General features: G+C 34.5%; 1 protein-coding gene and 1 pseudogene across 1 annotated transcript in view; one reads left to right on the top strand and one right to left on the bottom strand.

Annotated features, from left to right (window-relative positions):
* The window catches only part of MARCH1 (membrane associated ring-CH-type finger 1), an 826,141-nt gene that overhangs the window by 408,460 nt on the left and 393,996 nt on the right, over positions 1-23,685 (top strand). The window lies entirely within an intron of this gene.
* Positions 9,690-14,990, bottom strand: LOC112624388 (annotated as a pseudogene).

Below are 23,685 nucleotides of genomic sequence, written 5' to 3'. Positions count from 1 at the left end.
GTAATTGCAACCAAAGCAAAAATTGACAAATGGGATCTAACTAAACTAAAGAACTGCTGCACAGCAAAAGATACTATTAACAGAGTAAACATATAAACTACAGAATGGGAAAAATTTTTTGCAAACTATTCATTTGACAAAGGTCTAATGTCCAGCATCTATAAGGAACTTAAACCAATTTACAAGAAAAAACAACCCCATTAAAAAGTGAGTAAAGGATATGAACACACACTTTTCAAAAGAAGACACACATCTGGCCAAAAACAACAACAAAAAACTAGTGTATCCATTTTGTTCTTTTTTTTTTTTTTTTTTTGGAAGAGAGGTTTTTCTCCAAATAAGTACAGTTTCACATTGAAGGAGGGATGTTGGTTGATGGTCTCGAATATGAAGAAAATAATGAGTAAGAGAAAGGAGAAAGCTAAGGTTGAGAGGAAATGGTTTCAATTTATTATAAGGGAGACTTTTTGATCAAACAGAACTGTCCTAAAAAGATCTGGGGAGGTAATTAGTTCTTTCCTGTAAGTCCCTATGGGGAGGAACAAATAGGGAAAAAACATTTTACGTGCAGGGCTATTGTGAAGACACATATCCCTTCACTTTTCTTATCATGGTATTGTCATTACTGTAAAATTACTTGGCATGGACATTATATATGGAAATTAGGCAGAAGTGTATTCAAGGTGGAAAACCATCCTTTTAAACATGAACTTTTATGATTCTCTGTGCCCATATAACCAGTCACCTATTTCATCAGTTTGGGTTCTTAGGAGCACTGGCTTGTTAACATATGTAGCACAAAGTCAGGAAGCTGTCCAAGGGGCTTATTGAACAATTCTCCCTATCATCATGGTGTAAGACTTGACAAGAGCTCTAATTAGACAGAAAAATATCTGTGTTCTTATCCAGAAGGGTATGCTTCTAAAAGAACTGTGTATGAAAGGGAGAGTCGAAATCCATGACTAACGTCTTTGCTTCACTTTATGCTACCTGATGTACTTTGTGAATAACTTCCCAATTGGGCATGGTGGATTTGGTCACTTTTCCAGGGAAATGATGATGTGAAATCTTACAGCTTCACAGATATTTTACAAAATCAGGCTGTCACTTATGAAAGATGCAATATAAAGCAATAGAAAATAAATATTTTAGCATGCTGTTTTATTGTTCATGAAACCAAATACAACAGTTTTTATTGAGAAAGTGTTTTATCTTTAACCACCTCTTCACACTCAATGTCATGTATCAAATATTTGACTTGGACTTAAAAGTAAACACAGAGAAGAAAGTTCTTTTGGCTTGGGAAACAAAATATGGAAAGAGACAGGATTATTTTATTTAACTTTATTTTCTAAGTGTAAGTTAACACTCTTTAAAATTGAAACATAAATTTAAATAGTAATTTTAAAGCATTTTATAGCACTTACTATATGCCATTTTAAGTACTTTCCATATATTGAATCCTTTAACCACTGCAACAACTCTGTGATATAAACTCTCTTATCTCCTTTTCAAAAATGGGAAAACTTGGGTACCTAGGCATACTGTTATTTAGGGACAAACCAGGAAATGGAGGAATGTCTCTGAAGGACCGGGGTAAAGGGAAGTCCATCTGTTGGGCAGAACTTGGAATAGCATATTTTGTTGTTTGTTACCTATGGACTGAGAAGGACCCAGAAAGGTCACACAAAGTAAACAGCAAGGCAAGGATATGAAAGCAGGGAGACTCATCCAGAATCGAAGCATTTATCCTTTACTTCTATTTAACCTACATAACTAATTCTAATCCAATACCTACGTTTTCCAGCTGGTGCCACATCTGTCATGTTTATCCCTGCCTCAACATTTACTCATGTTCTTTCAATTTCATGGTTTCTTGGAATGTTCTTTTCTTCTCTTTAACTTATTCAAGTCCGTTCAGTGCCTAGCTCAATCCTAACACCTTCGTGAAGCTTTTCTTGACAACCACAGCTAAGACTGAGTTTGCCCTTCTTTTCACTCTTAAAACTTACAGTGTTTGTGTCATGCAGATCACTACTTAAATCTTTGAAATATCCATGATTATTTCTATTTGAGATAAAGTCATAGACTTTCAGAAAAAAACAAGTTACCCTCTCAAGGATACATAACCTGCTTAGCAGAGTAGGATTCAAGCATAAGACTTCTAAATTTAAGCAGGGTGCTATTTAACCCTTGTATTATTTTGTCTTTAGCTAGGTTGGAAACTCCGAGGAAGAAAATATCACACCTTATACCTCTATGTCTCCCCAAATTTACTACCATAATGCTTGACATAAAAAATAACAAATATTGTGAAAACAAGTATTTATTGAGAGTTTACTCTGATCCAAACTTTATATATTTATCTCATGTTATTCCTTTAGCAACGTTTAGCAACATTGTGAGGTAGGAATTCTTATCACTCCTGTTTTCCAAATGAGGAAAAATCCTTTAAGAGATAATCAGTCAAATGTATATAAACTATGTCCTTTTTAATTCTTGATTTATTCTTCAATGCTGATTCATAAGTTCAATATTTATTTTATAATTTTACTAAGACACACAAATATTGTATAAAACTAAAGAGAATCCCAGTAAACAGCTGTATGGTTTGTGTTGTCTGTGAACAGAGTACTTTTTGAACTTTTGGTGTTATACCTGATGCATTTCCCATAGTGTGCAAAGATCCAATGGTGGGAATAGAGGAGACACATATGAAACACACACACACAAACACACACACACAACTTATTACACTCTTCATGTATTTAACTAGTATATGCATACATATTTATGTATAAGCAGGTACATCTTCTGCCTCTTTCTGGTATATTTAGATATATTTACAGAAATAGATAAATATATACATGTATATATCAACACTAGTGCAGTAAAAATAGAATATTTAAATAAGACAGAAGGCACAAATGCATGGACAGGTGGCTTGAACTCCTTTTCTTAGTCATTTGCAAACTGCCATTATATAATAGAATATCATAAACTTAGTGGCTAAACAACAGAAATTTATTTCTTTGTTTTTTAGTCTGGAACTTTCAAATCAAGACACTAGTTGATTTGGTGTCTAGTAAGGGCACTCTTCTTCATTTGCAGATGGCCATCTTCTCATTGTATCATCACATGGGTGGAGAGTGGAGAGAGGAAGAAAATTCTTTCCTGTTTCTTCTTATAAGGGCACTAACTCTGTTCATGAGGGTGTCACCTTCATGACCTTATTATCTCCAAAACTCTTACCTCTGAATACCATCACATTTAGAGGATTTGGGATTTCAACGTATCAGTTCTGGAGAGACATAAACATTCAGTCCATAACAGTCCTATAACACCTGTCTCTTCTGCATTGAATTCTCTAATCAGTTCAAACATGTGGTATGATAAGCAGTTCCTTAGGATTAATAGTGCTGCATGTTATGCTGACATCAGCTGAAAAATGCTGCATAATTAAAATCCCAACCACAAATGTCCTTGAAAAGCAGTGTCAAAAGGCCATCTTTCAATTGGGCAGAACTTGGAATAGTATATTCTAAGTATATTGTTGGCTTTTTTGTCTGACTTAAGATACACCCCCCAAAAAAGAGATAAACATATTTGTCATTAGTTGCTAACAGTTGGTTTGATGGTCAGGTGTGTGGAAAAATATCAGAATTTGTAAACTGATAACAAGGAGCAATGGAGAAGAGCTATGTGGATGAGCCTTTCAAAATGAGCATAGAGTGTGAAGAATGATTATCACAGATCACCCACTACAGAGGACACTTTGAATAACGAGATAACAAGAAAATATGTCCTGCGGATACCAGTCAGACTTTTCCCTAGTGAGCTAACATGCCCAATTGGATTGTCAAATGAGTCATCTGCATCAAAGATCTTACCCAGTATCAAGCTTTATTAAATAATTATCAAGGATACAGGAAGTCAAAAGGCTGAAGAATAACAGATGAGGTCTCTACATGAGGTTGTGGGATCAGCTCACATGGTGGGCACATTTAAATTACAAAACACATCTGTGTTTTATATCCCAGAGAATTTTCCAACTGTGCCTGGAGCTATGCCTCAAAGACTGAGAATTCCATTTACTGTAAGTCATCTTTAGCCAGATATATACTCCTCAGGGCATTTCAAATATAAAGTCTCTACCTACTAGCAAATATAATCAGTCTAATTTACCAGAGGGTTAGTAAGAAAGGAGATTGCACCAGGTCATCTGCATTTTTTCTTACCTTAAGTGCTGATATGGTTTGTCTGTGTCCCCACCCAAAATCTCACCTTGAATTGTAATAATCCCCACATGTCAAGGGCAGTGCCAGGTGGAGATAATTGAATCATGGAGCAGGTTTCCTCTATTCTGTTCTCATGGTAGTGAGTGAGTTCTCACGAGATCTGATGGTTTTATTTATAAGGAGTTCCCTGCTTCCTGCTTCACTCTGCACTTCTCCTTGCTGCCGCTGTGTCAAGACAGATGTGTTTGTTTTCCATTCCACCACGATTGTAAGTTTCCTGAGGCCTCCCCAGCCCTGTGAAAGTGTGACTTAATTCAACCTCCTTCCTTTATAAATTACACACTCTTGGATATTTCTTCATAACAGCATGAAAGCGGACTAATACAGGTGCGTCATTCAGGTTAAAAGAGTAAGTGGATCTTTCTTTTCACCCAGCAATCCAGGTAGTTGTTCAGTGTGCCATGGTACAATGTAGTCATGGTGGCAGAGCTGGAGGCTACATAGTTAGCTCCACAGTGTACACTTTTCCTTACCAATGCATATCTGGCTGCCATCACTACTGAATGCCTAACGCTTTTAAGAACAGAAATCAGTATAAAACCCTCAAAGGCACCCTCCTAATGAGGGCCAGCCAGTCACCTCATTGCTGAGTGATTGCACGCCTTACAATGGGGAGGAGATAGTAATTTGTCATCATTAGATCAAGATTGTATTGTGGATATACATTTGCTTTTTGTGCCTCAAATCTTTATATTAGCACAAATATCTGTGGCCTTATTTACCTCCATTTTATTTCATATAACATTTCCTAAGACCAAGATCCTCATGTCACACTAAAAGAAGTGTGCCAAGTGGTTTCATACTCAGAGAATTATTTGATTTTATTCATGGACTTTATCACTGTAAAGCAGGTGGCCTGAGAGTATGGTAGAATGGTCTATTGAAAACTTAATTCCAGTGCAATTTAGAGATCATCTCCTGTTTTAAAACAAGATAGATTTTATCTTATATAATGGAAAATATGTTTTGAGCCATTGACCGATATGTTCTGTTATGTGTCCTATCGCCAGGATATATGGGTCTGGGAATCAAGGGGTGGTGGATGGAGTCACATCTCTCGCTATTTTTCTTAATAATTCATTTAAAATTTTTTTGCTTTATTTCCTGTAATTTAGACTCTGCTAGTTTCAATTTTTTACCTCCTAAGGAAAAAGTGCTTTCAGCATAAGACATAATAATACTTTTAGTGAATTATAAGTTGAAATGGCCACTTGGCCAATTTGTGCTTTCTTGCCATTGAACCAACACGCAGGTTATTGCACTGGTTGGCTTGATTGATCCTGATTACAAGGAAAAATTAGGTCACTACTCCAAATATGTCAGCAAACCCAAAAGATTATTTAGGATGCCTCCAAGTCCAACTGCAAAGGTTAATGGAAAATTATATGTGTGTGTGCGTGCACGCACACACAGGTGCATGCATGTGTTATATATGTATATATTTATGTTATATTTATATATGTTATATATTTATATATGTAAAACCACTGAGAATTCAGATATCCTAGGAGTAAAGATTTGAGTTCATTCCTTTTTACCAAAGACAAAAGGCATATAACATTGATAATAAAATAAATAAGTTAAAAATTCAACTATACCTTTTGTTATTAACCATATAATAAAAACTATGCATATTTTTATCATATATTTGAGTAATTAAGAATATATATGTGTATATATATGTTTGTATGTATATGTATATATTGGCTAATTTCTTTTTCTCGTCCCTCATTTCATTTATTATTTTATGTAAGGCTTGGTGGTGGTGGCTTACTGTAGGATTTAGTCTTGAAGTTGCAGAGTATTCCAGTGGGATTGTCACTGAAGTAGAGGACTACTGAACATCACTAGACAAGTATAAATTATGGTCACTTAGAGATGAATATGTGAGAGTTTAGCTTTTATACCACTCTTGTTAGGGAGAAGGTGAGAGTGATTTCATTTATACAACTATACGTGTAACTTGTATGGAAGCATAAAACTGGTATTGTTTGAATGGAAGTTCAAGTGCGTATACATGACTACCAAGGATGAACAGTGTCCCAAAGCCACTCTTATGTACTCTTCTTGGAGAGGCTGAGCCTGAGGCTCTGAGAACTACCTTTACTTTTCAGCTGTTAGTTTTACCTAATTGGGGACACTGAGGAAAATGAAAAGGCGGGGAGAAAAATTTTGTTTATATCAACATCATTCTAGCAGATGGTGTTTCACACAATCAACTGCAGTTGGTTTACATCTCAAGCTGATATCGTCATTTTCAGAACCAGCCTTGATGTGCATACACACAGATACCAAAAGCAGATATGTAGTGCCTGCTCCCCAGAGGCCTCAGTCCCAGGTCACAATGTCCAATCTCCACAAGCTTGAAGTACCATCATTAGCCAAGCATCACACGTCCTCAGAGATTTGAGCCTCAGTTCCTAGTGTGCTCCTCTCTGAATTTCTCAGGTACAAGAATTAGTCAAATATATTTGGGTTCTCAAGAGAAATAGAAGCAATGGTATATATGCAGGCACACCTCATTTTGTTGAGCTTCACTTTTATTGTGTTTCACAATGCAATTTTGTTATTTTTACACACTGAAGGTTTGTGGCAACCCTGTGTTGAGCAAGTCTATCTGCACTGTTTCTTCAATAACTTGTGCTCACTTCAAGTCTCTGTTACATTTTGGTAATCCTCATAATTTAAAAAATTTTTCATGGTTATTATATTTGGTATGGTGATCTGTGATCAGTGATCTTTGATGTTACCGTTGGAATTGTTTTGGGACACCCTGAATCATGCCTACACAAGACTGTTGTGTGTGTTCTGACTGCTCCATCATCGGGCCCTTCCCCTGTCTCTCTCCCTCTCCTCGGACCTTCCTATTCTCTGATACACCACAAAACTAAAATTAGGCCAACTAATTACCCTACGATAGCCACTAAGTGTGCAAGCAAAAGAAAAAGTCACATTTCTCAATTTAAATCAAAGACTAGAAATAATTAAGCTTAGTGAGGAGTGCATGTTGAAAGTTGAGATAGGCTAAAAGCTAAGCCTCTTCTACCAGTTAGCCAAGTTGTTCATGCAAATGTAAAGTTCTTAAAGGAAATTAAAGTTCTACTCTAGTGAATCCATGAATGATAAGAAAGCAAAACAGCCTTATTGTTGATATGGAGAAAGCTTTAGTGGTCTGGTTAGAAGATCAATCATTTACAACATTCTCTTAAGTCAAAGACTAATCAGAGCAAGGTCCCAACTCTCTGTGAAGGCTGAGAGACTGAGGAAGCTACAGAAAAAAGGATGGAATCCAGCAGAGGCTGGTTTATGAGGCTTAAGGAAAGAAGTCATTTCCATAATATAAAGAGCAAGGAGAAGCTTCAGCAAGTTATCCAGAAAATCTAGCGAAGATAATAAATTAAGTTGTCTACCTTTAAAAACAGATTTTCAATGTAGTTGAAAACATCCTTTTCTTGGAAGAAGACACCACCTAGGACTTTCATAGCTAGGGAAGAGAGGTTGATGCCTGACTTCAAAGCTTCAAAAGACAGGCTGACTCTTTTGTTAGGGAATAATGCAGCTGGTAACTTTAAATTGAAGCCAAGGCTTATTTACCATTTAGAAAATTGTATGGCCCTTAAGAATTATGTTAAATCTACTCTGCTTGTACACTTTAGAGTAAGCAACAAATCCTAGATGACTCCAGAGCTCTGATGGAGATATACAAGGAGATGAATGTTGTTTGTATGTCTATTAACACAACAGCTATTCTGCAGCCATAGATAAAGAGGTAATTTCAAACTTTCAGGTATTATTTAAGAAACACAGTTTTTAAGGCTGTACTGTAGCTGCCATAGATAGTGATTCCTTTGATTGAATCTCGGCAAAGTAAATTGAAAACCTCTGGAAAGGATTCATCATTGTAGATGTCATTAAGAGTATTCGTGATTCATGAGAGGAGATCAACATATCAACATTAACAGGAATTTAGGAGAAGTTGATTCCAGTACTAACAGATGACTTTGCGTGGTTCAACACTTCACGAGAGGAAGTTACTACAAATTGGCAAGAGAACTAGAAAGAAGTAGAAGTAGAGCCTGAAGATATGATTGAATTGTTACGATTTCGTGATCAAACTTGAACACACAAGGAGTTGCTTCTTCTTTTTTTTTTTTTCTTTTTTTCTTTTTTTACTTAAAAAGATTTTTTTAGAGATGGGTTCTTGCTCTGTCACCCAGGCTGGGGTGCCATGGCATGATCATGGCTCATTGCAGCATTGAAATCTTGGGCTCCTCCTACCTCAGCCTCCTGAGTAGCTGAGACTACAGATGCATACCACCACACCTGGCTAATTAAAAAAAAAAATTGCAGGATGGGGTATTGCTATGTTGCCCACGTTTGTCTCAAACTACTGGCCTCAAGCAATCCTCCTGCCTCAGCCAGGAGTTGCTTCTTATGGATAACCAAATAATGTAGTGGGTTTTGTTGTTGTTGTTGTTGTTTATAAAATGTAATTGTATTTTACGTTACTCTGCTGTTACATAGGACATATCATTTTCACAAGGCTTTTTTGGGACAATGGTCAATGGTTAGCAATGCACAATAGTGGTCCAAATCTCTAAATAACAATGCTAGACAAACTGGACTCCCCCTCACATATGCACATATCTGCATGGGAGAGTACTAAAGTTGTAGACTTGGACTTGAGTACTTTTATTTATTTCCCCTTTGTAGTGTATTAAGAAATATCATGCACTTTAATTCCCAAAAGCAATTCTTGTATTCTGGCAGCAACATGCTAATTCTATTACACAGCAAAGTGAATACCAGAACTACAAAGGCAGGAGGTGTAAGTGAATTTTTATTTGGAAGGGAGGTTGTCAACATAAACAGCAGCAAATAAAGAGTGAATAAGGAAAGTCCCTCTTGCCACACCTCCATAATATGTGATATAGGAGGCATTTTAATTTGTGACCTCCAGCCAGAAATGGCAAGTGCTTTTCCATTCAATCTAATACTTCTGGATTCCTACTAAAAAGGAATATATTAGGAGCATGGAAAAGTTGCTTGTTGAAAGGAAACCCCAAAGAGTATGGGAGGGAATGTAGAAATTAAGAAGTTATGTGGAACACTCTTTAAAGTGTAAGTAACTACATTTTCATATCTTCACAGTAATACAAAACACAGTCACTTGCAGAACTGGTTCAGATTACTTAAATACCAGATACATTTTTCGTCCTCTACCTAAGTGTTTGGAAGTTGCTTATGTTTATATGAAATGAAGGTATTAAGACTACAGCAGTAACTGCACACCAGGAAGGCCAAGACAAATCAAGGAATGAAGTTTTCCTAATGCTGCAGTGTGAAAAGACTATAAACAGGTGATTCCATATGCATAAATGGGTTTCTTTGCTATAGGAAATCCAAGTGGAATAAGGAATGGAGATGTGTAAAAAGGTTTATTGAAGGGAAGAAGGATGACACCATGGGTTTAGTTTCAGCCTCTTCTGCTACATCACATTCTTCTCTTTCACTGTCTGAGGTCCATAATGTTAGGTTGTCTCTAAGCAACTGCATAATGAGGGTGCTGTCTTTGTATGACTCTTCATTCAGTGTATCAAGTTCTGCAATGGCCTCATCAAAAGCCATTTTAGCCAGCGTGCAGGCAAGCTCTGGGTGATTATGAATCTCATAGTAAAATACCGAAAAGTTAACAGCAAGCCCCAGGCAGATTGAATGAGTGGATTGTATCTCTTTCTTGCTTATATCAAATGCCTCTTGGTAAGCTCGTTGGAAATTATCTGTCATTTGTTTTTGATTCTCACCACATGCAACTTCAGCAAGGTACTGGAAGTAACCACCCTTCATTTTCAGATAGAAGACACCAGTCTCTGGACTAGTTGCATTGGCTATCAAATATTTATCCAACAATTCCAGGGCTGTGGTGCAGATCGATCTCAGCTCGGACTCCACTTTCTGCCAATAGTCCTTAATCAGCTGCAACTTCTTGTCAGAGGTGTCTGTCTTCTGCTTGATGCTTGAGATGACCCTGCAGGCAAACCTGCAGTCCCCAGCCATATTCTTGTAGGCCACGGAAAGCAGGTGGCACTTCTCCTTGGACAGCTTGGTGCCCTGCATGGTCATGGCCTTTATGCAGGTAGCCATATCATCATAGCACTTGGGCAACTTGGCCTTCTGGATCAGCTCCATCTTCTCTGTGGCAGGCGTGTGGGTGAAAGTAGTTTATTGAGATGGAATTTGCTCCTGGTGAAGGTGCTGTGAACATTGTTGAAATGAAAACAAAGGATTTAGAATATTACATAAGCTTAGTTGATAAAGCAGCAGCAGAGTTTGAAAGGATTTACTCCAGTTTTGAAAAATATTCTACTGTGGGTAAAATGCTATCAAATAGTGTAGCAAGCTATAGTGAAATATTTTGTGAAAGAAAGGGTCAATCAATGTGGCAAATCTCATTGTGTTATTTCAAGTAATTGCCATAGACACCCAAACTTTGGCAAACACCACCATAGTTAGTCAATAGCCATCAAAATCAAGGCAAGAGGCTGGGCGCGGTGGGTGGCTCATGTCTGTAATCCCAGCACTTTGGGACGCCAAGGTGGGTGGATCACCAGGTCAGGAGATTGAGACCATCCTGGCTAACATGGTGAAACCCTGTTTCTACTAAAAATACAAGAAATCAGCTGAACATGCTGGCAGGCACCTGTAGTCCCAGCTACTTGGAAGGCTGAGACAGAATGGTGTGAACCCAGGAGGCGGAGGTTGCAGTGAGCTGAGATCGCGCCACTGCACTCCAGCCTGGGTGACAGAGCAAGACTCCATCTCAAAAAAAAAAAAAAAAGGAAAGAAAGAAACAAATCAAGGCAAGAGCCCTTACCAGCCAAAAGGTCATCACTCATTGAAGGATAAGACAATCATTAGCTTTATTTTAGCAATAAGGTTTTCTTTTTTTAAAAAATTAAGGTATGTACATTGTTTTGTTGATATAATGCCTAGTGCACTTAATAGACTACAAGGTAGTATAACATAACTTTTATATGCATTGGGAAACAAAACAAAAAGTGACTCGCTTTACTGCAATATTAGCTTTATTGTTATGGCCTGGAATTGAACTTAAAATATCTCTGTGGTAAGCCTTTATATACAGAAAGATTTATTTCAAGGAATTCGCTGATACAATTATGGAGATTTGGTAAGTCCAAAATTGATGGGGTAGGCCAGTGTGCTGTAGACTGAGGGAGAAGTTTTAGTTCAAGTTGCAAGTGTGTCTTCCTGGAAAAATTCTTTTTTGGGAAACATCTGTCTTTGGTCTATTTAAGCCTTCAACTGATTGGATAAACCCCACCCCCACATTAGGGAAAGTAATCTGTTTTACTTACCGTTGTGTTAGCCTTTTGGGCTGCTACAAATACCATAGACTCAGTATATGGTATTCCATTATAAACAATGGAAATGTATTTCTTTCTGGAAGCTGAGAAGTCCAAGATTTAGGGACTAGTATATTCAGTGTCTGATGAGGCCCCATTTTCTCAAAGATAACCATATTCTTGGTGTAACTTCTCACGGTGGAAGGAGAAAACACACCTCCTGAGACCTCTTTTTATGAAGGCACTAATCCCTTTCATCAGGGCTCTACCCTCAGGACCTAAATACCTTCCAAAAAGCCCCACATACTAATGCCATCACTTTGGGAGTTACCACTTTGAACATTTGAATTTGGGGCAGGTACATGCATTCAATTACAGCACCAATTTAAATGTTAATATTACCCAAAAAACAGTCAGCTCAGGCTAGCATAACAAAAATACCATAGACAGGGTGGCTTAAACAACAGAATTTATTTTCTCACAGTTCTGGAGGCTAGAAGTCCAAGATTGAGGTTCCAACCAATGCAGTTTCTGGTGAGGGCTGTCTTCTTTGCTTGCAGATATTAGCCTTCTTGCTGTGTCCTCACATGGCGAGACAAAGATATTTCTCTTTTCTTCTTGTTAGAAAGCCACCAAACCTATGGGATTAGAGCCTTACTTTTTTGACCTCATTTAACCTTTGTTACCTCCTAAAGTCCTTATCTCTAGATACAGTCACATTGGGGGTTCAGGCTTCTGCATATGCATTTGAGGGCATGGCACAATTTAGTCCACATTATGCACCTGCCACTCCCCCAAAAATCTTACGTCCCTATCTCATGCAAAGTACATTCATTTCATCCCAATAGCCCCAAAAGTCTTAACTTATCCAGCATCAACTTTAAAGTCCAAAGTCTCATGCAAAAAATCCTCAAAATTATCAAATTATCAAAATTATCAAAAATATCATCTAAATCATACATGGATGAGTCACAATGCTCTTTGACAATGTACCTAGTGAACCAAAACCTGTGATTTATCTAAGGCAGAATTCCTCTCCAGCTATACACTTGTAAATACAGACTGTGTTTTCAAAATATCGTGGAACAGGCATTGGATAGGTAAACACTTCCAGAATCATTTAGAATAAAGTTTGACTGAGTATCTGGGCACTATGGCCCAGCTATAGTGATACATAAAATTAATCATCACACAAGGAAAAAAAAAAAAAAAAAAAAACAACAAAAAACACACCATTTTCAAAGGCCCAAACCACAAGTCCTTTTTCCAGACTCCTAAAGTAGCATCATCACCTGGAACTCATGCCTTCCCCAAAGGTCTGAGTCCCAACTCTCCTGGGGTCCTCTGTTGAATTTCTGAGGTATCAGCAATGTCCAGTTGGTACCCATTCCCCAAAGGATTTTAATTCTAGGTCTCTGGTGTCCTCCTCTGAACTTTTAAGGTCTGAAAATATCAATGTCTTTATTTTTGCTTTCCCACCCTAAGAAATGCGGGTTGATTCTTACAGTTACTGTCTAACTTAGTATTCCCTGTTTCCTTTTTCATTTCAGTATACCTTAAAAATACCGCATGTTAAATTCTCCACATTAAAATACTTGACAAAGTTTCTATTTTATCTATTAATTCATGACTAGTATGCCATAATCCTGGTTTGCCTGAGACAACAAATCTATCTATCTATCTATCTATCTATCTATCTATCTATCTATCTATCTATCTATCTATCTATCTATCTATCTATCTATCTATCTATCTATCTATCTATCTATCTATCTATCTATCTATCTATCTATCTATCTATCTATCTATCTATCTATCATCTCTATTTCCAATGTGTTTTATACAGCGCCCTCTTTCACAAAAGTGTCTCAGTTAAACAATATATTATATTACCATGCTAAAAACAACCAACCATGCAGTAGAAATCAGAATATATGGGATCTAGTCCTGCCCTGCAAAAAATGTCATGTGGCCTGGAACAAATCACTTAACCTGAGGAGTAGATGATTATTTCTACCACTTATTAGAGCTCCTAAACTCTAATTTCATCGTCTATGATACTGTCATACAATTTACCTATATATGCTTAAATGTGTTATCATTGAGATATTGATAAATATACACCTGGTTGGCATTAGAAGGTGCCACAGATGGCATGATTTTTAAGCAGTGTTCTGACGAAGGGAAAAAATACTTAATCAGCAAAAATGAACTGTAAGAGCTTTTCTGAAAAAATTGTTAAGTCAATCTGATCACTATAGCACCAGAATTATTGCAGCAGAAAAGGATAAATATACATGATAATTTTAAGTACATAAAACTGTAGATAAAAATTAGTAGGTGACCTTCATTGATTTTTTTTTTCTCTGTACAGGCACTGCTTTAAGTGCTTTGCCTATAATAATTCTATGAGGCAGCCATTATTATTGCTACCATTTTACTGATGAAAGACTTAGGAGGGTAAAATAATTTGTTTGAATATGTGCAGCAAGGAAGCAGTGATCCTAAGAAATGTACCTAGTTGTCTAATTTCATAACTTCTGTACCATAATTTTAAATATCAAGATTAATGTAGCTGGATATAGAAGAAATAAAGTTACAATGAAAGTTTGATGAGAGAAAGTATTCTACTTAAGCTCTATTAAAATATTTGGATGATTCCTTTTCAGAATTATGCCTATTTTAAATATCAAATATGTTTTGGTATAAACAATGTGTTATGTGTTCTTTCTATTTAAAAGTTACAAAGCTTCTTAAATAGAAGCATATATAGGTCTCATTTTTTTCCCCTTTGTCCCATTGGTATCTTGAGGACTACAGTATAGAAAACAATAGAACAGTGAGATTTCAAAAGTTATATTAAGAAAATAATATATTTTAATTTCATTGTGGTTAAAAATTTAAAACCCAGTGAAAAGAAATTTAAAAGTTAGTCCTTAAAGTAGACTTTTTACCACTCTCTGTGTGTCCAGTTTTCCTTGATTTTTACTTTACGAATTACTTTTTTACATTTAGTCTTTATAATATTGATATATAAATTAAATCAGAATTTTAATGTTTTTGTTCAAAGGCTGCTGCAAACTTGATTGAAATATCATTTCTGTCCAGAGTTTTCAATCAAAAAAGAATATAGCAACTCACCTTTCTGTCACTGTGATAGTGCAATTAAGATTGCCTCAAGTCAGTTACATTCTCTTTGTCCTAGATTCCTCATCCATAAAGTGCAAGTCACAATACCAACTACCCTAGAGTTGTAATAATTGTAAAGTCCACCTAAATGCCAAAAAGAGTCCTCTGCCACCATGCCTAGCTCTTCTTCCCTATCCATTGTCTGATCGCCTGTCCTCTTGCGCTTGTTGTTCTGCTTTATCTTACATTTTTGTTTTGACTAGCTACTTGGAGGTTAGCATCTCCAATCAAAGGCAGTGTGTTGATGTGTTGTTTTATTTTAATCCCTTTGGCCCAGCAGAATAATTGGTATATAGATAATACTAAGTAAATTTTTATGAAGGGAAAGAGTACATCAGTGAAAATGAGTGAGTGAAGTTGATAAAAGAATCCTTTCAATTTTTTCTACTGTAGACAATTACATAGAAGAATTACATAGAGAATTTCTCAAGAGCTTGAACATCTAACTGAAGCTTTTCTAACAGGAGTAAACTGTGTATACCCCATTCAACAACAAATGCCTAATTCAGAAGTGGGCAATCATTAAAAAAAGAGGAGAACTTGGATAACAAATTAACAGAAAGAAAATGTACAAACTTCATTCCTTCATTTATTATACTTCATTTGGAAGAGAGAAAAAATATTTAAATCTTCATACAAAGATCCCCTTGCTCATGAAGCTCTGCTTGTGTGAGTGTACATGTTCAATATTCAAATAGTATGCTAATTTAAAAGTTAGACTTGATCTCATCTATCATCTTAGAATTTTTATAAAATGGATACACATTAACTCCTGGGTGCATTTTACCTTTTACTCAGCAGGTAAAAGGTAAAAGAGTCCATAGACATTCTATCTTTCTTTATTAAGGACAATTTCTATAACATTTGTTTTAACGATGTATATAGCTTACTCTAAAATTATTCTGCAAGCTAACCAGGCAACCTGTTTCATTTTAGTTCTGCAAAAGTTATTTCTTGAATGTAACAAGTTTAAAATGAATATCAGAATCAAGAAGTCATACATAAAAACTTCCTATGCACTGAAAATATAAAGGAAGCACCTCTATGACTTAAAATTTGCATAAATTCGTTGTTATAAAACAACCCTTTCCCCCTTTTTTCCTCACAGGAAAGTGTTTGTTGGCTGAATATAATATGCAAAATTCACACCTTAAACTTTAGTTTCAATGAAAGTAACTGTTTTTGCCAGTTCTTTACAAGGATAGTGCCAGCAGTTTATTTAAAATTGAAACTTTTTCAGCTGCAAGACCAGAATTATGAGTCTTGTTAGGCTTGTCTTATTTGTAGTCATCTGAAATACAAATCTAACCAGTAGTAGGAATGACATAGTCTAAGAAAGGAACACTAATCACATCAAGTTACACTGTTCCATTTTACATGTCAAAAGTGTGAAGCTTCATTGTAAAAAGGAAAGAAAATACAAACATTTAAGTCTGTCTCAAATGCAACAAAATTGTGATATTTGAAATATTTTTCCCAAATCAAATTTCTTGTCTTAATTTGGGAGTGATTGGAAGCGTATTTAGCATTTTGATAGCTTAAAATCAGCATTGATTATACCACAAAATAATAAAAACTAATATTTTTACTTCTATTAATATTTAGCTGTTCTATGACATATGTATTCTATTTTAGAATTTTGTTTGTTTTAATTTTGCTAGCATTCTCTGAATTAATAAAGTTAACTATGTTCCTTAGGAGACATTTTCATGGATTATCATAGTTTATCTTGATACCTGATCAAATTGTGGATTAGGAATAGTAAACTATTCCTCTTTTTCCTTCTTTAAAAACTCTTTAAAATATAAATGTGTTAGTATTAGAGAAATGCAAACTAAATCTCAAATGAGTTTCTACTACTAATACATACACCAAAATATGTGACATTTTTTAAATTACTGATAATTCTAACTGTTTGTGAGGATGTAGAGTAACTGAAATTTTCATATGGTATGTTGGGAGTGTAAATTGATAAAACCATTTTGGAGAAGGATTAGACATAATTACTAAATCTAATTCTATGCTTTTTTCCTGGAAATTCCATTACTATGTATTGGCTCAACAGTTAAGAGTATATGTTCACTAAAAGACCTATACAAGAATGTTCCTAGCAACACTATTAGTAATGTTATTTTACTAAAAAAAATCCAAATGTCCAATAACAGTCAATGGATAAATATAATATAGTATAGTCATATAATGCAGAAAGTTTTTGAAAAACTCCAACTGACTGCAAAAATGTAGATGAATAGTACAGTACATTAAGTGAAAGCAGCCAGTCACTAACATCTATGATGTATGATTTCATTTGTATGAAGTTCAAAAACAACCAAAACTAGCCGATGGTTTTCTGAAGTCAGAATAATGGCTGCCTTTGTGGGGCAAAGACGGCTGTTAACTGGGTGTTCTGTATTTTGACTTAGATGGTAATTATATAGTTATGCTAATTCATTATATGTAACAAGGTATATACAATTAAGATTTTCCCCTTCATAAATGTAATACCTCAATTTAAAAGTATTAAAATATATTTATATGTAACTTAATTACTTGCATAGTGACATCCGAAGAAAGTAAAAAAATAAACCAAAACCTCAGAATGTTTGGCAACTAAATACTTCTTGGAAGGAGGGTAACTTTGGATAAGTATTTATAAATTTTAATTATTAACTTTCATTTTTTATACCAGAATTTTTTCTTTATTAACGGGATACATATATTATGTCAACATTTCTGTCCACATATTTTAAGAGTAAGTAGTATGTTATTAGCTAATAATTCAACTACAGCACCCAAAATGAGCAGTTTCTCTAAAGAGATTTGGTTCAGTAAAGGTCAGTCCTACTTAAATTTTAATCTGACCCTTCTCATTCTTATGTTCTACTTAAGTATTTATCTTCTATTTTTGTACCAAAATTATTAGATGTTTCTTAGTTTACATTAAGCTTCTTTTAACTGGTAGCACGTGAGGATTTTCATAGACAATTCTTTCTTTTGAACAAAATTGTGAATATATCTTCCTTGACCTATTTTAAGTATCATTCATTTGTGCTGAATACAAGTAGTAATGTAACAATGGGTTGATTTAAAAGAATTATTTCCATTGTTAGATAACTATTGCATAATAGTAATTAAAGCTAGAGACACTAATTAGAGAGCATTTCCACTTGGGAGTACATAGAACATTCAGATATTGAGTTGGGACGTCTGAGGAATGGACCATTTTATAAAGTGAGGTTAATTTTTGACTCCTGAGTTCCAAACAAATATGGTATATCTGGGGTTCTGCTCTGAATAGCTTCATGTATGAATAAAATGTTATTTTTTTCTTATTAATCTTTCCTTCCTTCTCTTGGAAATAATTAGTATGGCAAAAACTATTTTCAGATAAATAGAAAAACAAATTTCAAAAATGCCAGCCTTTGGCCAACCTCACTCACTTCCTGTAACAAGGTCTAAAAGAAGTTTATCAATGGTTACAGTTTTTCTTAAGGAGACCAAATTCAGAACCATTAGAAATCAATAGTTACTTTAGGATCTTAAAAATCTCTTTTAAACTACAGATTCTGCAGTTTTGCTCATGAGAAAAGCCATTCTGATGTTATTTTATTCCTGTATCCATAGGGCTGGATCAAAGATAAATTGGTTCATGGAAATGGAGTATCTATACAAATAAAGTTTGTATAATCATGTACCATGTTGCTGCTTAATTTATTTTTCCTGATATTATAATTATTAATTATAAACAGAAAGGAAAAAGAGACAGTAGAGCAAATTTGGCGAAGAGCTTGGACTTTGGATTAAGCCTTTCTAGGCTCAATATCTAGCTTCGGTATCTACTAGATGTGCACCCTTGATTACATTTCTTATCCTCTCTATGCCTATTTTCTCATCTGCAGTATTTACACCCACCTCATAGTATTGTCAAAATGATCAAATGAGTAAGGTTATTTATGTTTGTAAGGTCATAAGATAAATTCTTGTCACTATACATATTTTTTAATAAAATCACAAATTTGGAAAGCAAGTAAGTAAAAGAGAAAATCACCTGCAGCTCAACCACTGACATAGTCTTTATCTTTGTTGCTATATTATTTTCTTTCACTGTTCCTTGTTCTATAAGGCTTCTATGTCCATGAACCTGATGTATTATGCCACACTTTCCGAGATGTTTTGTCCACATTTTACATGCACATCTGCCTCTTTTCCTTAGCTCATGCTTTCTCTTCACTTATAAAGTCTGTTCTTCTCATCTTTACATGTCAAAAGTCCAGCCAGCCTTGACAACTTAGCTCAATGTATTGACTCCTTTGATTACTTTCTAAAAGAGGATCTTAATTTTTTCCTCCTCTGAAATTGTAAAGCATGCTGTCCTTTTGCAGTGTTAAGTAATTTTCCTCTGTGTCAACAGCATGAATATGGCATTTCATATCCTAGACTATAATATAAGTCTTTGGAAATGTTGTGCAAACCTTTCTACACTCTATGCATCAAGCACAGTTCTTTGCATAGATTAATGAATGCTCAATTTAAATACATTTTAACACAAAATACATTGATCTTAAAAATCAGATGTTCTAAGAATATTTATTGGCAGGCCAAAATAGTCATGATAAAATATTAGATGATATAAAACTGTAAGCCATATGATTACAATTTTTAAAAATAAAGTATCCATGTATTTTTTGTCTATCTATCATCACCTAGCACAAAATGACTGAAAAAAACTTTCTAGATGTTGACAGTATTTATGTCTGCATTATAAAATGCAGATGATTTAAGTTTTCTTTTACTTTTTTGGAAAATGTTTTTACAATTCTATCACCTTTAAAATCATAAAGACATAGTATTGTAGCATAAAGGCATATTTTAAATACAATTATTTTAGCCTAGAAATATAAGAAATGCAACTGCCATCTTTGAAAGTTTGATTTTATGTTAGATAGATTTACTTTCCAATTTACAGCATATTCATCCTAGGCTCACTGGAGTGAGACAGCATATAGGATAGTATCCTTCTTCCTTGCTTATCCTAAGTGTAGTAACTGGCATGTAATAAAAACTGTAATGTTCAGCTTGGGCAATTTTTCATAAGAAATCTTAAAAGAAACTACTTTATATTTTCCATACAGAAGTCTTAGTTATAGAAAACAAAGTTTATTTTTAACTTGCTGTTAACATGTAGAAGGGAAAATCCTGTAGAGAGAAATGAAGAAATACTTACAGGGAGCTGAAAAAGAAGGAGGTGGTACTTATCTTCAGAACAATTTTTAATGATTCATTTTGAAAATGGATTTCATAACAGTACATATATAAAGGAATAATGCATAAGTATTTTGATTTTTTGAAGGGAAAGCATTTGTCATTTCAGAAAACAATTAGAAGTGAGTTCCATTGATCTTTCAAAATGTATTTCCAAGGAATTACATTAAGTATTTTTCTACCTTGTGGAGTTTAGCCACCCTGGATCACCATTGGTGTGCTCTTCAAACACATATTTTAACACCTTTTTCCAGCAGGCCTTTTTTCAAGTCTTGTGAGAGTTATACATACATGAAATTTGTTCATTTAGAGAACTCTTTAATCCTTTGACAATTTTTTCTCTACCTCTATAGCTTTGCTTAGGATAAAATTTTCTTATGATTACTTGGTTGAGCTGAATCTTACTTTACTGGTGATTCTTTTTTCTAAAAATTTAAAATAGCATTAAAATTGTTTTGGAAGAAAAATGCATTTGAATTTTTATGTATCTGTTGAAAGAAACAACCCTATATTAATCAAATGGAAATAAGGGTGTTGTTTGTTCAGTGAAGATCTATTGACGTGTGTCATTTGGCATTTAAGGGAGAATTAGTTGCTCTTAGTGAACTTGCTTTATTTAGCGGAAATATCTAATGTAGCTATGAAAATACATTAGATAGACATATTTGAAATTCAAATGATATAAAAGCAACCACCACTGATTCAACACCTAAGTAATCACATTGTTCACAGAACTGTAAATTACAATGGCTGTATGTGAGTAACAGATGGATGAATTAAATGTGTTCAGCAGCCTTTCTGTATATTACAGGAAGCCTTCCTGCCAGAGATATTTTGGTAGAGTACAACAGGCCTATGTGATTCACTGTACAATAGGCAAAGGAAAATTATTTCCTGTTTAGTATGGAAAAGTGACCTAACATGAAAAACCTCAACGATGTTGATTTTTTTAAATACGTTATAGAAGTACAAAATACCTTTGCCAATTTCCAAGATTCCTGAGATTTTTTCCCAACTTTAAAGTTTATTAACTAACTTATAATCATAAACGAAGCAACAATCACTTTTTCATCCAAAAATTTAATTCTAGATTTCCTGAAAATTAAACAGTTATAATTATAAATTGATTTCTTTATTATGGTATCACCTTTATCATAGCCATTTTAAATCCAACAAAGCTGTAATAATGTGAGAAAAATATATATAACTAATGAAGAATTCCTAAAGTATGTGTGTACTATTGCTAGCTTACTAGAAATTATTTTGTCTTACTGTACTCTCTTCAAGTTTTGATTCATAGTAATAGTCAAATTGTTTGCAAACACCGAAGTCCACAATAATTTTTTATTTTCTTAAAATCTATGACACATTACCATTGGATTAAGGGCAAGCATGTAATATGAATATAAGCTTCTAGATATACCTTCTCTTTTTTTTTGGAAGTGATGATTTAAATCATTCCTGATATAGGCTCATAAAAATCAAAGTATGACATCCTGAGAAGATTTTTAGTCTTATCTTTAGGCATGATTAAACAACTCCAAATTAATAGAAGTTTCCTCTATTTCCAAAGATCTACAGGGGAATTAGATCCTATAACGAATTGGTAGCATCATGTGTGTTTAAGAAAGAACATTTCCATCAGGCTATCTTTACTTCTTCTCATTTAATTTTCTTATCTGACATTTTACACTTATTTAGCCTTAGTTTGCTCTCTGTAGAAACACAAACATTTGGTATCAGTTTCTTTGGAAAAACATGCGTTGTTATAATTCAATTTGAACCTGCTAAATCTCTCAAGTTGTACGTTTTTCCAAATTTTACATTGCTAAATCTTTACAAGTTTTATTTTCTGAATTGTAGCCAGTTTGGCTACAATCTTTTGCTTGGATGCTTTTTACTTTTTTCTGAGTTTCTGTTTGTAAGAGGTTCTTACATTGTTCAGATTACAGTACTTAAAATAGTTAGGTTCTGGAAATTCAACTCTAAAACTTAGAGACATAGTTATTTTTCAGATTTATTTTACCAGGAAGATTCAATAACTGATTTCACTTAATATATTTCCAAAATTTCTATTAAAATACAAAATTATAGCAAAAATCCTTCCCAGCTCTTGAGCTCTTGGCCCATCTGTCTCTGTCAGTTCATCCTCTGGAGGCAGGGAATGCAGGTTGAGCTCAGAGGGCAGGATCCCAGAGCATACTGAGAGCATAGTGCACAAGAGTTCTCCCTGGACCAAACAAAGAGGAACACCAGAGCTATAGGAGCATAGGGCCAGCAGTCTGTCTCCAGAGAAGCTGTCTAGGGCATAACCTCATTCTACAGAAATTGGCAAAGTCTGGAGTAAGTACAGCAAAGTAAAGCAGGCTTTAGAAGGTTAACATGTCACTGAAGGTGAAAGCAAAGCATAATACTGATAGGAAAAACTACAAGGAATCAGCATCAATCGATGGCAATACCAAGTCTAGAATCTTTGACCAACCAAGAGAGTTTTATACGATTAATTCTTGCAAGAAGGTGAACAATTTCATGGTTATCTGGGTTCTTACACATTAACAATATTAAGTCTATGTTTCCAGCTGGAATAGGGGATTTATCGTGTTTATGGTGGGGAATGAAAGCAGAGCTTGACCTCAGATCATTTCTAACCTTACCACTTACCATTTCATACATGGCCAGGAAGCCACTAAGTGCTTCTATTCTTTGGATATCATTTCTGAGTCAAATCCTACATAGGACATTTTCACGTGGTTACCTCATTCTAAATTAATTATTCTAATAGTCTTTATAAGACACCCATGAGATATTACATACTATTCTCATTTTAATGTAAGGAAATGCAATCAAGAAGACTTTATTACCTACGAAGATTACACTCTAATGAGGAGGAGGAGCCAGATTCAAATTGGGTTATGCTCTTTTTATTCATGAATAGGATGCAGGACATATACTTTCTTGTAGAATGGTAGATCTAATGTTGACCACTTATGACTAAAATAGAAAAATGCTATTAAAACAAAAGTGTTCTTAAGACATAGTGCTGAAATATGTTTTTTAGTCTGAGATACTGTTAAAATATCTCTGGATATTTTGAATTATTAAAACATTTTTGTAACCTCTTTTGAAAAGTGATACATTGAGATAACAGAGTTCATGCTCCTATTATGTACAATTCAGTAATGTGAGCTACATAATTGAGTATAATCATAGGAAAAATGGAAGTGCTTTAACACGTGTCTTTTTAAAATTCTTAAAATTTGTTACTCTATTTGCAGCTATAAATAATATAGATGCTAATTTCACAAACAAGGGAAAATACAGTAATATATAGAGAAAGAAAGAAACATAAAAACTCCATCAGTGTAGCACATTGTAATTCTTTTGTCCCTCCTAATATAGATACAAATTTGACTTTTTGTTAATTTATAATTTTCCGTGCAATATTTCAAGTGTTTCATTTTTACTTCCCTTTTCATTAATTATTTATTTGTATTCATTTTCCTATTATTAATCTTTTTCATAATGAAAATAGTTATTGTCTTATTTTCATTCTTTTTTTTTTTTTTTTTTTT

Source organism: Theropithecus gelada, chromosome 5 (genome assembly GCF_003255815.1).
Source record: "Theropithecus gelada isolate Dixy chromosome 5, Tgel_1.0, whole genome shotgun sequence".
Classification (NCBI taxonomy): domain Eukaryota; kingdom Metazoa; phylum Chordata; class Mammalia; order Primates; family Cercopithecidae; genus Theropithecus; species Theropithecus gelada.
The sequence above is the reverse complement of the archived record's forward strand: the minus strand, read 5'-3'. Positions and strand labels throughout refer to the sequence as shown.